Raw genomic sequence first — 16,326 nt, forward strand, 5'->3', positions numbered from 1 at the left:
CTTGCCATTGATAAAGTCCTCAACAACTATTTAAAAGTTGAAACTATGCAAGACCCGATACATGGCATCAAAGTGATGTCTGGGTAATGAAGCCTGGCCTTCCCGCTACATGTTCGTGGCAATCTTAGTGAACCCCTGGCATCCCTTTGGCAGACAGCTTACAGCTCCAGGCCCCTCTCCACACTGGCCCACCTCACTGAAAGGCCTGGAGACTGCTGTGTGTGACACACCTCACTGCATGCTGTCACATTCTGCTTAGTGTCCCACAACTGCATGGGGGATAATCACAGGGTCATGCAACTGAATGACAGGGATAACAGGTTAGGCTAAAATCTAAAAAAAAAAACCAAAAGACCTTTTCCCTTCAACAGTGGGGGGAAAGTGAGAGGCTGACAAACATGAAGACGTGTACATTTTCTCCCCCACGGTTGGGAAAAGATTCATTTTATGGGGCGTGTATGTTGTGGGCAAATGCATTTGTGGTCAGTTGGCTGCAATTTGTGAATCAGCCACATCGGGATGCGAGGCTTGGCGAGACACTTCTGCCAAGAGGTGTCCAGGCCATGTTTACTAATACAGACATGCTGCTTAGCAACATCAGGAAAATACCAGCCCAGGAATGTGAAAAAGAAACATAATGTGTTAGGGGCAAAAAAGGAAAAAAGAAAAAAATTATGCCTTGTAAGGTTATAATGTAAAAAGGCACGGAGTTGACAAGCTTTATTTAAATATGCTGAAGAAAGCCCACTGATGGGAGTGCCTGATACCATGTCATTAATCATTCATATCTCATGATTTCTGCATGGAAATGAGAACAAAGCAACAGCAGCTTGGAACATTTGCCTCCTAATCGAGCCTAAAAAACGGAGTATTTCTTAGTTCATGATAAAAATCAAAACGTAACATAACTGAGGAGAAGTCTTGAGATCCTGAGCTGTCACAATGGGAAAAAGAACAATACAGAAGGGGTTTTATTTTGGAGGACAAAATGGTGTGTGTTAAGCATCCCAAGGTTTTATTGGTGGGTCATGGGAGAATTGGTCATAGTGAGTAGTGAAAACTGTCCATTGCAACAGTGTCTGAACACCAATGCTGTTGGGCCAGTTAACTGGCAATAAAACAAGAGTGTAAAGAGTGCATTGTCTTTTGCAGTAGAGACAGGTTTATAAGACATACTGTTTTATCACCACAATAGTGCGACTAGCCAAGACTAAACAATCAATGCATTCTTGAGGTTGGCATGGGCCGTGCACAGAGCTCCCCACTCACACCACCCTCAACTCTATGAATAAGTGAGGTTCAATCAGTATCATATGTTGCTATGCATAGCCAGCTACTCCAAGGACAACACATCAGGGTAAGCTCTGTCACAGCCTGATAGTCAACCAAAGTTATATTACCCCACATCGACTATTGGAAGGATTAGTACTGGTTTGAACACTTTATAATGTACCCCAAATGTTACAGGCAAAGAATAAGGATAGAGAGCCCAGCAGAGAGACAGGGGTATGTTGTTAATAACACTAAGTGACTCACTACTATTTGGGCCCGTTTCAAGCTGGTATCTTTTCACTATCCATCCATCCATTATCCAAACCGTTTATCCTGCTCTCAGGATCGCAGGGATGCGGGAGCCTATCCCAGCAGTCATTGGGTGGCAGGTAGGGAGACACCCTGGCCAGGTGTATTCAATGCTGTTATTGTTGAAAATAATTGAAAACCGGAGGGTGTGCTCCAATTATCGGGGGAACACATGGCTCAGCCTCCCTGGGGAAAGTCTACTCTAGGGTGCCGGAAAGGAGGCACCGACCAATTGTCGAACCTTGAATGCAGGAGGAACAATGCGGATTCCGTCCTGGCCGTGGAACAACGGACCAACTCTTTACCCTTGTGGATGTGCTGAGGGGGGCATGGGAGTTTGACCAGCCAGTCTACATGCGTTTTGTGGACTAGGAGAAGGCTTACAACAGTGTACCCCAGGGCACTCTGTGGGGGGTACTGCGGGAGTATGGCATACCGGGGCAGTTGCTACAAGCCATCCAGTCCTTGTATAACCAAAGTGAGAGCTGTGTCTGCATTCTCGGCACAAAGTCAAACACGTTTTCGGTGGGTGTCGGACTCCGCCAAGGTTGTCCTTTGTCTCCGATTCTGTTTGTGATATTAGGATCTCAAGGCGCAGCCAAGGTGAGGAGTGTGTCTGTTTTGGGAACCTCAGAATTGCATCTCTGCTCTTCGCAGATGATGTGGTTTTGTTGGCTTCATCAGAACGCGACCTCCAGCGTGCACGGGGCGGTTTGCAGCTGAGAGTGGAATGACTGGGATGAGAGTCAGCACCTCAAAGTCTGAGGCCATGGTTCTCTACTGGAAAATGGTGGATTGCGCCCTCTGGTTGGGGATGAGTTGTTGCCTCAAGTGAAGGAGTTCAAATATCTCGGGGTCTTGTTCACGAGTGAGGGTAGGATGGAGCGTGAGATGGCAGGTGGGTTGGTGCAGCATCAGCAGTAATGCGGACATTATACCGGATCGTTGTGGTGAAGAGGGAGCTGAGCAAGAAGGCAAAGTTCTCAATTTACCAGTCAATCTTCATTCCAACCCTCACCTATGGTCATGAGCTTTGAGTAGTGACTGAAAGGGTGAGATTGCAGATACAAGCGGCTGAATGAGTTTCCTCTGTAGGGTGTCTGGGCTCAGCCTTAGAGATAGGGTGAGGAGCTTGGACATCCAGAGGAAGCTCAGAGTAGAGCTGCTGCTCCTTCACGTCAAAAGGAGCCAGTTGAGGTGGTTCGGGCATCTGATGAGGATGCCACCTGGGTGCCTTCCTTTGGAGGTTTACCGGGCATGGCCAACTGGGAGGAGACCCCAGGGTAGACCCAGAACTCGCTGGAGGGACTACATGTCCAATCTGGCCTGGGAATGCCATGGGATCCTCCAGGAGGAGCTGGAGGGCGTTTCTGGGGAAAGGGACGTCTGGAGTGTCCTACTTAGCTTGCTGCCACCGCGACCCTACCCCGGAGAAGCGGCTTAAGATTAATGAATGAATAATTGAAAACTTGCAAAGTCTTGTGAAATTGGTTTTCAAATTCACATTACTAGCAATAGACACACAAGTATAGCTGTGTCTGCTATCATATGGTCCCACATTGATGTGCAGGATACATTATTCCTGCACGCTGCACAAAAAGAAACACAAACGTGCACGCTCACATGGAACACACTGGTAGGGTGGCAGGGTTACGCTTCAAATGAATAGGCCGATTATTTGTGGCAGCTGTCTAATGACATCTTGATCATTTACAATGAATGTTCCAAGAGAAATAAACGTTTTGTGATTGCCAATATGGCAATATTCTATTATGGAAATTTTGATTTGATTTACTTTATTAATCGCCGTGGGAAAATTCTTTCTCTGCATTTAACCCATCCCAGCTGTGTAGCTAGGAGCAGTGGGCAGCCGCTGTGCAGCACCCAGGGACCAACTCCAGTTTGTCTTGCCATGCCTCGGTCAGGGGCACAGACAGGAGTTTTAACCCTAACATGCATGTCTTTTTGATGGTGGGGGAATCCGGAGCAACCGCAAAAAACCCACCACAGACACGAGGAGAACATGCAAATGCCATAGAGGATGACCTGGGATGACCCCTCCCCAAGATTGGACAACCCTGGGGTTCGAACCCAGGACCTTCTTGATGTGAGGCAACACTGCTAACCACTGGGCCACCATGCTGCCCAAATTAATTGCCCGAATTAAAGTCATGAGATGTGATCGTTTGTACATGATTAATTGTGCAACCCTAATAGTTACTTTCCAGTTGCACTGTTGATATTTTCTGCTGTCCTCGCTATAATGCTGAGGAAAACATGGAATATCATGTGTGACTGTAAAAGTAGGTTTGTCTAGAGATTCAAAACAAGCCCTTAAAGATGTTATCCCATCTGCAGTACAATGAAAGGTAACTGTTCAATTTAAGTCTGTGTGCTCCTCAAACAACGCTGACTTTAGCTGCGTATGGCTAATGAATTTGAGATGGTTATTTGTTATGGACTGTTTACCAACGTAGGCCAAGAGCAAAGATGACATGTGACATTGAATGTACGAGTATATTTGGCAGCACTAATGTATCACATTCAGTCATTCATTCATTCTTTGTCTATACCCACTTAAAGTGGCAATCTCAATTCTTTTTTTGGCATACACTTCCGTGGAGTCATTTTGAAACCACCAAGGAGTTCATTCACCACAACACCAGAACATGCGTCAGTTCCAAACGTGTCTGTTCCACGTATCCTCTGTGGTGGACCAACCACTGCTGGGTGACGGTAAATGCATCACTACCTGTGCGACCTTTGGGATTTTTGGTGGAAATGTTGCCACAGACAGGTTTATATTTATATTTCATCAATGGCCGATAGGTTGCATCGTCATTGTGTCACTACAAAAGACAGTAAATTTAATTAGTATTTATTGAAGTTAGAATCTTTAACTTATCCTATTGTATAGGAGCAGTGGGCAGCTGCACCATCCGGGGACCAACTCCAGTTCTTCTTTCCATTGCCTTGCTCAGGGGCACAGACAGGAGGAGTGTTAATTCTAACATGCGTGTCTTTTTGATGGTGGGAGGAAAACGGAGCACCCAGAGGAAAGCCACGCAGACATGGGGAGAACATGCAAACTCCACACAGACAGGACCTGGGATGGCCTGGGGTTTGAATCCAAGACCATCTAGCTGTAAGGCAACAGTGCTAACCACTGGGCCACCATGCTGCCCAAGTATTAAGTGAAGTATAACAGATGATTTATTGGATTTGTGCTTCTGGGGGAAAATACTGGCTAATAATAATCCACTGACGATTTGTTATAATATAGATTTCATCAGTGCTGTCAGCACAACAAACAGGTGGGGTCACGCTACAGGTCACGGGGTATATAATGAGGCAAACTGATAGATGAGAAAGCTTAGAGATTGCAGGTTTGGAAAAATGTATAAGCTGTTTGGAATTGTTTTGTAAATGAAAACTCAAAGGGGACTGGGAATATACCCAGACTATGTCTTAAGCCTATGTAAGACTTTTGACAGTCTATAACTTTTCATTTCACAACATAAAAGTGATAAAATTTGGATCTTGGGCCAAATTTGAATAATTTGAATTCATTCGGTTGGACAGTTAATACCAATTCTTGGGGCTTAAATGCAATCTTGTCAAAATATGTAACAACAATCCTTTATAAACAAGGTTACAGGCATTGGATATGAAACCTTTATGGAGAGGGTTTGGCTTTTACAGCTGTAGTAGGCTACGTATGCGATATCAGCTTGGGTGGGGTTATTGCTGGTTGTGAAACATTGGGGCTTGACTCAACTCGTGTGGCATAGCGTGACAATCCTCTTTAGGAACATGACACAGTTTCCTTTTCACGGACTGTCACAACTAGTGCGGCTACAGACTCAAAGGCCATTCCTATAGATACACTTGGCAAAGCAAAGCTGACAAAAATGCAGTAGTGGTACATTTTCATAATCAGCACACTGATGTCTACTGATGTGGGGTGTATTTAGATAGTTTGTGCACCTAAACAATGATATGAAGAGTTGAAAGCACTCCTGGGATGTCTCTCTCTCTCTCTCTCTCTCACACACAACTAAAGCATAAAAGGCATAACTGAATAAAAAATGCAAGATATGATCATTTAGCACAGGGGTTCCCAAACTTTTTCATGTCATGACCCACCTGTGGAGATATTTTTTGGCCTGGGACCCACCAAATATTTTGTGCAGCAAAATAAGCATTAAATTCTCACTACCCATTAAAAGATACTTAACAATCGTTTCTATACTGTTCATCAATGCAATGTTATTCTCCTTTTTCAGTGTTCAGTCATGGCCTATTAATGATCAAATGAAACATAAAAAGCATGTCAACATTAACTATTATTTGTACTATATTATTTGTACTATTGATATTTTGGCATTATTTAAAATCACTGCATTGTTTTCACTGACTCAGAAAAAAATCGTGTATTATTCTCTTTTTCTTTGAATTTAAATTCTGTCTCCAAACAGCGTTTTTTTTCTGTGTTTGTGTTTTTGTTTTGTTTTTTGGGGGGTTTTTTGAGGACATGTGGAAGACATATAAAATGCCACGCACTGCATGACTTTTCGTGGGAAAGGCCTACCCAACAGTAACCATAACATGAGGAACTGCAAAAGTGTCCATGATTTAAATATTTGTGGATAGCTATTGTTTTGATTTGACAGTGATAAATGGTATCAAAAAGGATATGTTTGCGTGCAATAAAAAGTAAGTTCTTCCAGCATTTATTTGTAGTTTATTGAAAAGAAAAAAAGATTAACGTTTTTAAAAACCAAATTTGGCTTTAAAATATTTGAAAAATCCAACTCCACTCTCGTTAACAATCAGTGTCAGACATACACCAGTCAAAGTCATCCAGGGGCCATGCATTGGTGGTCAGTCATATAACTCCTGATGGCTCACCGATCTAGCACTAATTCAAGCAGAAAAGCCTCAAAGGCCTGCCAGTCAAAACAGATGAGGGGCAGCCAACAGAGGTTTGTGTACCTGCCCATCTTCCAAGCCAGCAGAGCTACCCCTGATGCGAAGAGACAGATAGCGGATCACACCACGGGTCTGTCTTCAACTGATAGGCTACTGGTGACAGCCTGAGGAAATGACTAGCAGGAAATGGGTCTTGTGTGACACGCTAAAAAGCACCCTCTTCTACATTACATGAAACACCTCACACAGTCAGCAGACATCAGACTTGTCCTTCAGGGGAGTTTTAGGTCTTACTGGGAAATTAATTCTTCTACTAGCCTTTCTGTACTTAATCTGACCATAAAGTATCACCAAAACCAGAACTAACCATGCCTTTTTTCCCCACTGCTCTGTCTGGATATCTAATATCACCATATCACACTTATTTCAGAAGCAGCTATGTTATTGCAAACCATGCCCTGTGTCAGTGGTAACCTACACATATCAGACAATGTATATACCACAATCAATAAAGTTGCCCCAAAGGACTAGGTGCAAAACTTGAAGTGATATGGAAAGAAGCCAGGTTATTCATCTTTGCTCTAGAGCACACCAGGAGTTAGGCATGACAAGGTTCTCCTCTCAATTTAAGCAAAGGAGATGCAGTATAGCAGACTGCTGCCTCCTATTAAACCAAGGGAAATTGTTTTGCTGTGACATAAGACTTTAAATCAGCTACAGAACAGAGGGGAAAGGAGTAAAACATTGGAGAGTGAAGGCTCATATCTTCCCAGTGTGCCAGCAGGCCTGTGTTTATTTCTCTCACAGCTGAGATGCAGATTCAATGCCATCATTGAGTAACTGATGGTATGAGGTCCAAATCAGTCATCCATAACCTTTAATGTGCCCCAAAGGTCAATTTCGAGACTCTGCACTCAGTCATTAGTGCTTAAATGGAGTTTATCAATCCCACAAGCTATAAATATACCCAATATGCATTTATTTAGCATCCCAAGAAGAGGAAACTTATTTCTTTACCGTATATTTGTACCACATTACAACTCAGTGACTGAACTGAGATGATGGCCACTCCAACTCTTAGTGGTGACCTGCATGCAGTCACCTCTAAATTCTCCCACTTATTCTCCTCTAGATTCACCACGACCTTTAAATTTGTCAAAAAAAGAAGGGAAAAAAAGGGAACTATGGAGTATATCATCCCTAAATTTTCAAAGAAAGAGCCAGCCCAATGTACGTGTATGCTGTCAGGTTGTATTAGAATACATTTAGTTATGCATTACATAAACAGATGTGTTGATTTTATATTCCGGTTTTAGAGCAGTGTGTTTACATCAATGATTTTGATGACTCCTCAATCACAAAAGATCTTAATACCAACAATATCTGCCACACATGATTATGTTTACACATTCCTGTTGAACTCTGGACTATCCTATCCTGTCAACGGCTATTCGTACTCCAACTGGTTTGTCAGCGAGGGATGAGATGAAGCGATACTACTGCCACACCCACAGAATACATCAATAAAAACCAATATGCAAATATATGAACAAGCTAGTGCAGGGCAATAAAATATATATCGATAACTAGCTCGACTGAACTTTCCTTGATTTTGAAATAAACAACTATTATTTTCATTATTGCCTCTTGACAGTTTTCCACTCATGTTGGTAAGCGGGGGGAAACCCCAGCAAAAAAAAAACAGCATTGCTGCTATGCTAGGAAATGTAGTACGCAATTTCAGCTCATCTCCATCCACTATATACTTGCGCAAATTGTCAATTTGATGCTTGGAGAGCGAGGTGGCGCATCTCTAAAACTAGTGGTGTGGAGCTGCGCCTCTGACTCTTAGTTTGTCATCTTTTTGCATGTTTCTGCCCACTGATGTCAGAAAACCTTGAAATTTTCAGTACCACATCACCAGTGGGGGTAGGGCCAGTGGTGCAGCAGCGGTCAAGGAAACATTAGCTATGGTTAGCCTACATGCAATTAGGTCATGAAGATATCTAAGCAGACTTGAAAAGCTGAAAAAAATTAAACGTGAATCAGCTGTATTTCATCAAGTTAACATTTTTAACAACAAAACAATCTCACAGCTCTGTTGTCAAATCACTGCTCATCACAATTTTAGAATTTGCATAAAGATATCTTGATGGAAACAGCATGACCTACCAGCAGGAAACTTGAAAAAAAAATCAGTTTGTTGACAGAATTTTCTCTCTTCCTCATAATGTGAAAAGTTACGACTTTTCTAACGTAAGAGTAGACGTTAGTATTGTATTTACAGCTATTGCATCTGCCATTTTGTTGAGAGGGCTATGAGAATTTAACAAATCTTAATATTATAGCTGAAGATTTATTTGCACAACTGTTCTTGCGAATTGTTTTTATAACAGGTAAATACTGTTTACTGAAAACAGAAATTGTTTTCATTTTTATTTTCAGATGGCTACTATTGTTGGGGAAAAAACAGGGCAGAGTATTTGATTCCCGCTTGTTGTCTGTTAATTTCCTGTTTACAGTTCTATTATTCTTAGTTTCAGATGATGACTTTAAAAAAATACAGAACAGAATGTGATTCCTCCTTGCTGCCCATTTTATAACTTGTTTACAGTTTAATTGCATTAATCATGTTCATATTTGGACAGTGGGGTAATCTGGCAATAAAGAGGTATTTTCAAGGCAGTTAACCTTCTGGATTTTCCATCTCATTCAGAAGCAAAATTTACCCCTTAGAGCTGACAGAAAGTCATTTAACAGAAGTCATGATAAAAATCATTATCTTCTCATTAAGATAATTTTGTCAGACAACGTTTTTGGCCATACCACCCAGCACTAGAGTAGGCCTGTATAAACAGATATGGGGACTGACTGATCATGGCATCATGTCTCCGGTCCATTCTTGACAAGGGTAGGGTCAGCTAAACTGGAAAAAAACAAAGGCCAAGATCACCATAACATTACATAACCGGCCTACCTGGGAATAAAAAGTGGCAGCCTGCAGGACCCAATGATAACAGCTCATCATGGCGGACCAATCGGTACCAAAATTAACAATATCAGTCTTGAATATTACCAGCAACATTTGTCATCTCACCATCTACATCTTATGGTCAGGGAGACAAAACAACACTGATATTCTCTAGGATGACTGGGAGGATTTAGTTTCAAAGTGCCTTGGTGAATAACTCGGGGCCTAACACAGATACCCCACCAACAATTTACAACAGGGTATGTAAGAGGTAACAGAAGGTAAGCAAAATTGGAATGAAGTCTAAAGATCTCTGTTGTTCTGACAAAAAAAAAGCTTTTTTTTATACCTTGTTTATATAGGATGAAAGTTTCTCCATTTCCTTTCCACACTAGTTGGGATTTTAGTAACACTTGGAAACAGATGGTCAGAAACTAGGAGTAGAACTTAGTCATCACAATAAACCTCGTAAGAACACTAATATACATTACAGCAGAGTTTTAACCATAAAAACCCTACGAGCACTATAAAAAAAGATTCACGGCTCTAATGGACAATTTTATCAAATCTGGCAATCCTTCCTGGGACATGTCAGGTCCCTGCAACTGGATTCTGTCCCCATTGACTGGGTACCCCCCCCCCCGCACTGTACCAACATCTTGTACTTCCTGGCTGAGTCCTGTTTTCCTAATATAAAAAGCACACAGTATGTATAGTATGTTACTGTCACCAAATTGTCTTGTTTTGCATTGAACGTTTTTTTTTTTGCTTTCTTTTAAAAACTATGTATATGTGTTTTATGTTATGCTATGTTATGTTGTTGTATGTGTTGAAAATCTTATAAATAAATAATATTTTAAAAAAAAGGTCTTCTTGAAATGTTTCCAATCTGGGAATTTCTGAAATTAAAATTCAAGTGATATTTGCCAGGGATTAGTGATTTACAATGTTGAGCAATAAATGTTATGTTGACAGGTAATATGCTTGCTTCCTCATAACAAGGTAAAACTCAATAGGTAACAAAACCTGCACACCGCCCAAAACCAGAGGTACTCGAACACGTGCCACGGAGAGCTATGTGTATGTTGCATGTGGGTTTTCATTCCAACCCAACAGGACTACCACCAAATGATTTCACAAACTGGACCATCTTCACCTAGACAGAGGAGGTCTAATTAGTCATATTAGCAGGTGAAGTGTAGGGCTGCCATTAAGAACTGCATACACATGGCATTCCCACACATGATTGAGGACTGCTGCCCTAGACCCTCCCGCAGGCTATGACCCTCACAACCAGAATTGAAGTTGATGCAATTCATGGCATGTCACAAAGTAGCTAGTAATGAGAAAAGCAGACAGGTCACTGTTCACTTTCGAGAGATTTTCTCAGAAAGCCCTGTTGTGTTTTCTGTGTGTTAGACAATTACTGTTAATTGTCCGAAGCAGTGGTACTCAACCATGTGCCATGGAAGGCCGAGAGTATGCAGGTTTTTTTTATTCTATTGAACTTCATACAAGCTGGTTTCACAGATTAGCACATCTACAACCAAAGAGGAGGAACTAATCTAAACTAAAACCCGCATACTATCAGCCTTCCATGGCACATAGCTGAGTAGCACTGGTCTAGGGCCTATGACACGCCTGTTTTTTTCTTCTTCTAATCTTTCCAGTGTAAATAAACTGGCAAACTCTTCCAAACATGTGAATTAATACAAAATATAATAACTAGCCCATTGACATACACGGGAATGGCTTATCTTTTCCCACAGTCTGCGACCCATACTGCCCCATGACCCCGGTCCCCCGCCTCAATGATGTCGCCTCAGGGCTCTCCCTACACTGGCAACCTTTGCCTTTTGTAACCAAGAACACATGAGACGCCACCTAAATCCCCTTCATGTAACCAAGGCCACGGACTACCATTGTAATCAGATTCCAGCTGCATTCCATTGCTTTTTGCAACAATGAGATAACGTGCTCTTTTTTTCACCTCTTTCCACTCCCGGGCGAACATGTGGTTTTTGCCCAGCTCACTGTGAAATACTACTAGAAACATAGTACGCATCAGTTAATCACTGTAATACTGCTGTACTCTGCTGGACTTCAGAGGTGACAAGCTTATAGACTAACAGGGTTCCAGGGCTACATTGTGAGGAGGAACTGCTCTAATCAGGCCTATCAGCTAAAGCCTGTCTATACATATTCAACATATGTACCATACCAGACACTTCAGGAGTTAGAAAGACAAGGGAACACCGATTTAAAAACAGGAGACCCAATATGACCTTGCAAATTAAAGCCTAACAGCAAAAAAGATGTCAAATGTCTCTCAAAAGAGAGGCCTTCATCTTAGCCAATTCTTATCCTGCTTTAAGCCAATATTGAAAGAGACCTCTTGAGAAATCTGATAAAACACCTTAAACAAGGACAAGCTTTGTTTTTATTTTGACTGTCTAACAAGTGTGCTGCTAATGGTGGGAAGCCTCAATCAGAAACCTGTTCACACAATGGAAATTTTATGCAAACGTTAGCAAAATACTAAAATTTCATGTTTACTCCCAAGTAAGAAGACTAAATAATGAAACTAAACGAAAACAACCCTTCAATGAAAAACCATTCCGACATGATGCCAACTCTAACTGAGGTATTTGGATCATCTGCACGAATGGGGGATCCGATTTAACAAGGGCTACTTTCAGATATAGAGACTTTCAACTATGACAGCCTAGCAAGTAAGCCTGTCACTTCCTCTTCCTGGTCAGCTAGTTTCATCCTTTCCCAGTGATCACTGTTCCACCCATTGCCCCATTTCACCAGATGTTGTCAGAAGCGGGTGGGGGGGCAGAATTAATAGTCTGTGCATCAGCTGGATGTGTCAAATTACATAGCATTACAAAGTTCCAAGTGCAGGTTGAGGGCAAAAGGAGAAAGGGCATTTGAACCATCTGTTCTAAGTAATTGTTTTTAATCCTAGGATTCCTACTTGCCTAACAGAGGTACTCCCAAAAATCGTAAGAACCAGTTACAACTAAAGAAATTCTACATAAGAACTTCCTTCTTCTTCTTCTTTCGGCTCGTTCCCTGTTTTCCAGGGGTCGCCACAGCGGATTTGATAGTTTCCATTGGTACCCTGTGAGGGCACAGCACCAATGGCGGTCTTGTCAATCTGCATAATGATTTGGCAATATTTTATATCTAATTCTACATATTCATACACATATAAAAATTCTATATAAGGACTATTCTATAAAAAAAAGGCAAATACATAATGCATCACACTTATGAGCCAACCTGGAAGAAGAAACTCATTGTTGGACATGGGTTTTATTTTGATATCGCTTAACATTGAAATTTGCATTCAGGATTTAAAACCTGTGTATTAAACAAACATAGCCAAATAGGGCATTCTAATCATGTTTTTTTCTTATCTAAATTGGATCTCCTGTAAAGTTAAATTATCCTGGACTCATCGTCTTTGGTCACTTTCAGCAAAGGTTGCATGTGGGGCTGTATTTTTGGCTCAATCTTTTTTTAAATGTATCGTTATTGAGAGATTAATTACTGTGTTCATGTCTCTGCCACAACTGTGTGAGCCTTTAAGAGTGCTAAGTGTAATTATTTTGTGTGTGTGAGTTTCTTCACCTATCAGGCTAGTAATGTACAAATAAAACAACAAATACAACACATGCTATGTTGTACAGGTGCTCAGTTAATGAGATTTTCTACCATCTGGTCCTAAGCACAAACTAATGGCAAATGGACCTGCAAAAAAAGAACTTGTAGGACATCAAACTCAAAAACTAAATTTTCTAGCTATAAAAAATTCCAAGTTGTAGCATTTCCTTTTTTGAAAGATTTAAAGCAAACCTCTTGTTTTGTGTGGATTTAGATTAAATCTTGCACAGGACCAGACCTGACACAAACTAAGGAATGCTCTGATTGGCTGGCTTTCCTTAGAATGCTTAATATTTAATATTCTGTCAGACTGATCTGAATGCTTAACAGGAAGAGATCGCATACGTTCTTCTACTTTCTTTAATTTACACAACACACCTTAGGCCTGTACTGATAAAACATTTCACACAGAGACGTACTGTTGGCAAAACAACATTTTAACAAAACACCCAAAGAGAGATTGCGTCCACTTATCAGACTTATGCAAGCAAGCTAATGATCAGCTGGACTGGCCAGAGTTGAACTACCTGGGATGCCAAGGCTTCTGATAAAGTAAATGTGAGAAATTCTCTCAGTGATTTTAATACTTCTCCAAAATCCTGAGGTACAACAGAGCTCATGTCATGGAGCGCCAGTGTGCTGTGCTGCACTAGTTAATAGTCAAAACTTCCTCACACCTCATGCTTAATTTCCCTCCGCTTCCTGACCCATTTCCTCTCTTAGCCAAGCCATTGCGAGGCAGGGTACTCACTTCTGCAGACCTTACACTGCAGCGCAGTGTGAAGAGGCTGATGTATCTGGAGCGGACAACATGCCTAAACATGGCTGTGGAATTGGCGACATGAAATCCCTGAGCACATCAGCCAGCCCTCACCTGCTCTGCATCTCATGAGAAGACTCCCAAACCGATTACACCTAGTTGAGTAGTTCTAGCAAGGGGCCAAAAATGCATATTAGTCTGCCTTGTGGCACACGAGTCACAGTCATTGCAAATCAAACTGCCCTATTGTCATCATGACTGAACACATCAGCCACAGCTGTGGCATACTGACATACAGGGGGGTCAATGAGGACTATGTGGGTCATCATCTGTCTACTATGGTTTGAATGCAAGTCACCATTTATGTCTGATCCTTTAAAAGAGAAGCATCACCGAGTTTTTAAGCATGTCTTTGTGACGCGCAAATTAAAGCTTTTCCCGAATGCCAGAGCATTTCTGATCATCACACTAGCCACTGAGTGAGGCCAACTCAAACTATTTATAACAGGCATAAATTTGAATGATCAAACAACCAATCTGGAAAAAAAAGAGTAAGCAAAAATAGGTAAAAAAAGAAGAGTACACGAAAATGTAACATTCAAGAAGCTGAAGGACAAATTAGAAAACAACTTAGCTGGACTACCTGGTCTTGCAGTGGAATTCAGACTAATAACAAGACTAATAATGAGTCTAATAATGCGACTAATAATGAGAACTTGCTGGTCAATACGGGGCAGAGTGACCAGTGAGGAATGTGTCTCAAACAATCCAGTTTCTTCATCTGTGAATTAAGATTGACTGTTGTACAGCAAATCAGCAGGCATCTGTCACTTGACCCGCTCTCCGCAAATACTTTTTTCCTCTCCTTTTAAACGGTTCAATAGTTCAAAATAAGCTACACCCCAAAGCAGTCATAGGTTTCAATACAATGCCTCTGGGCTCTATACGGTACCCCAATAGGCATATATGAGCTCAAAAACAGGACGTCAGTTGGAGTGGTAGATTTGTAGCTTATGGACTGACTCGGTTCATTATTCATAATATTACACTAACGATTTTCCAGGTGCTATAGCCAAACCAAGCAGAAGGTTAGGGTTGATGATTAATAGACACAGCAATCTATGCCGCTGGCTCAAGCATTTCCATATGCTGATCCCACCGTAACCCTGCCACCCATCTCACCAGTCTATCTATAGACCCTGCCCAGCATTTTCGGCTGATTTTAAAGTAGCTTTATAATAATAATAATGAAAAAAATTAAGAGGCACTAGTGTGTGCAGCACTGGTGTGTGCAGCATACCAATTGCTTCACCCGATTAAAAAAAACGTTTTATGTATTATCGACTAAATTGATTTAGTTGAAATGTTTAATTTGGAGAGATCATTATGATTAGCATTGGTCTCAAAATGCCACTGGCCTGGGCGCGGCTGCACTGCCTGCACCCCCCCCCCCGTGTGGACGCCTGAGGATCTACCGATTCCGAGTTTTCCTTCCGCACTGTGGTTGGCTAACCCCACCCCACCTCACACAACACAAAACACGGCGCATTTCACGGGGAGGATGTCAATTAAAAAAACCCTACAGAAAAGACAAACACACAATTCCCGTCCCGTTTTCCAGTTACACGGTTACCATAACGGTTTTCGACACTGCTCGTGGGGGTTAATTACCGTGGGCTAACGCTAGCTTAGCAAAAAAAAGATCAATTCAAATTCCACGGAAAATCCCGATTCATTCGGCTAACGCATGCACTTTTCCCATCTTAATGGCCACCGTAGCTGCACTACCGGTAAAAAATATATATACACACCACACACACGTTTGAAAACAAAACATAGCCATCCTTACATGATTCAGACTTACCTTCCAATATCAAAATAAAAATATCCCCGACAGCCGATAAAACGCTAATATAGCCAGACGATTTTTTTTTTATCCCAATTGATTCCGCCCGTTTCAAAGACGCTGCTGACAACTCGCCTGTGTGTTCTCTCTTCCCTCCGCTGTCACTGCGCGACCGCAGCGCCCTCCCATAGTCCCGCCTCTGTTATGGCTTACAGCGATGACTGAGCAGCAACCACGGCCACCAATCAGCAAAACACACTGGATCCAAAAAGGAAAAAAAAAAAGGGGAGGGGAACCCTCCGGCTTTGCTTGTCTGCACTGGGACAATTGACAAATCGTACAACTGAGGTAGATACGACAACACGTACCGAGAAAAACCAGGAACACAGAAAAAAATATTTAGTAAGGGAGCATAACATTTTCATTCGGGTATACTCGTGTAACGTCTTCAAGGAAATAAACCAAGTGTTTGTGCAGGTTGGACATGTTGAGCTGTAAAACGTTTCCTCATTTGTCCAGCGGCCCACGTAAAATGTGTGGAAAAACCATAGCGGTTGTCCG

At 41.8% G+C, this 16,326-nt stretch overlaps 1 protein-coding gene across 2 annotated transcripts in view; it reads right to left on the reverse strand.

Annotated features, from left to right (window-relative positions):
- Positions 1–15,946, reverse strand: part of coro1ca (coronin, actin binding protein, 1Ca) — a 74,712-nt gene extending 58,766 nt beyond the window's left edge. For both annotated transcript variants that reach the window (XM_056275519.1, XM_056275509.1), the window contains exon 1: positions 15,784–15,946. The gene's annotated coding sequence lies outside the window, so the exon portion shown is untranslated. The remainder of the gene's footprint in view (positions 1–15,783) is intronic.
- Between the last annotated feature and the right edge of the window lie 380 nt (positions 15,947–16,326).

Source organism: Lampris incognitus, chromosome 1 (genome assembly GCF_029633865.1).
Source record: "Lampris incognitus isolate fLamInc1 chromosome 1, fLamInc1.hap2, whole genome shotgun sequence".
NCBI classification, from domain to species: Eukaryota; Metazoa; Chordata; class Actinopteri; order Lampriformes; family Lampridae; genus Lampris; species Lampris incognitus.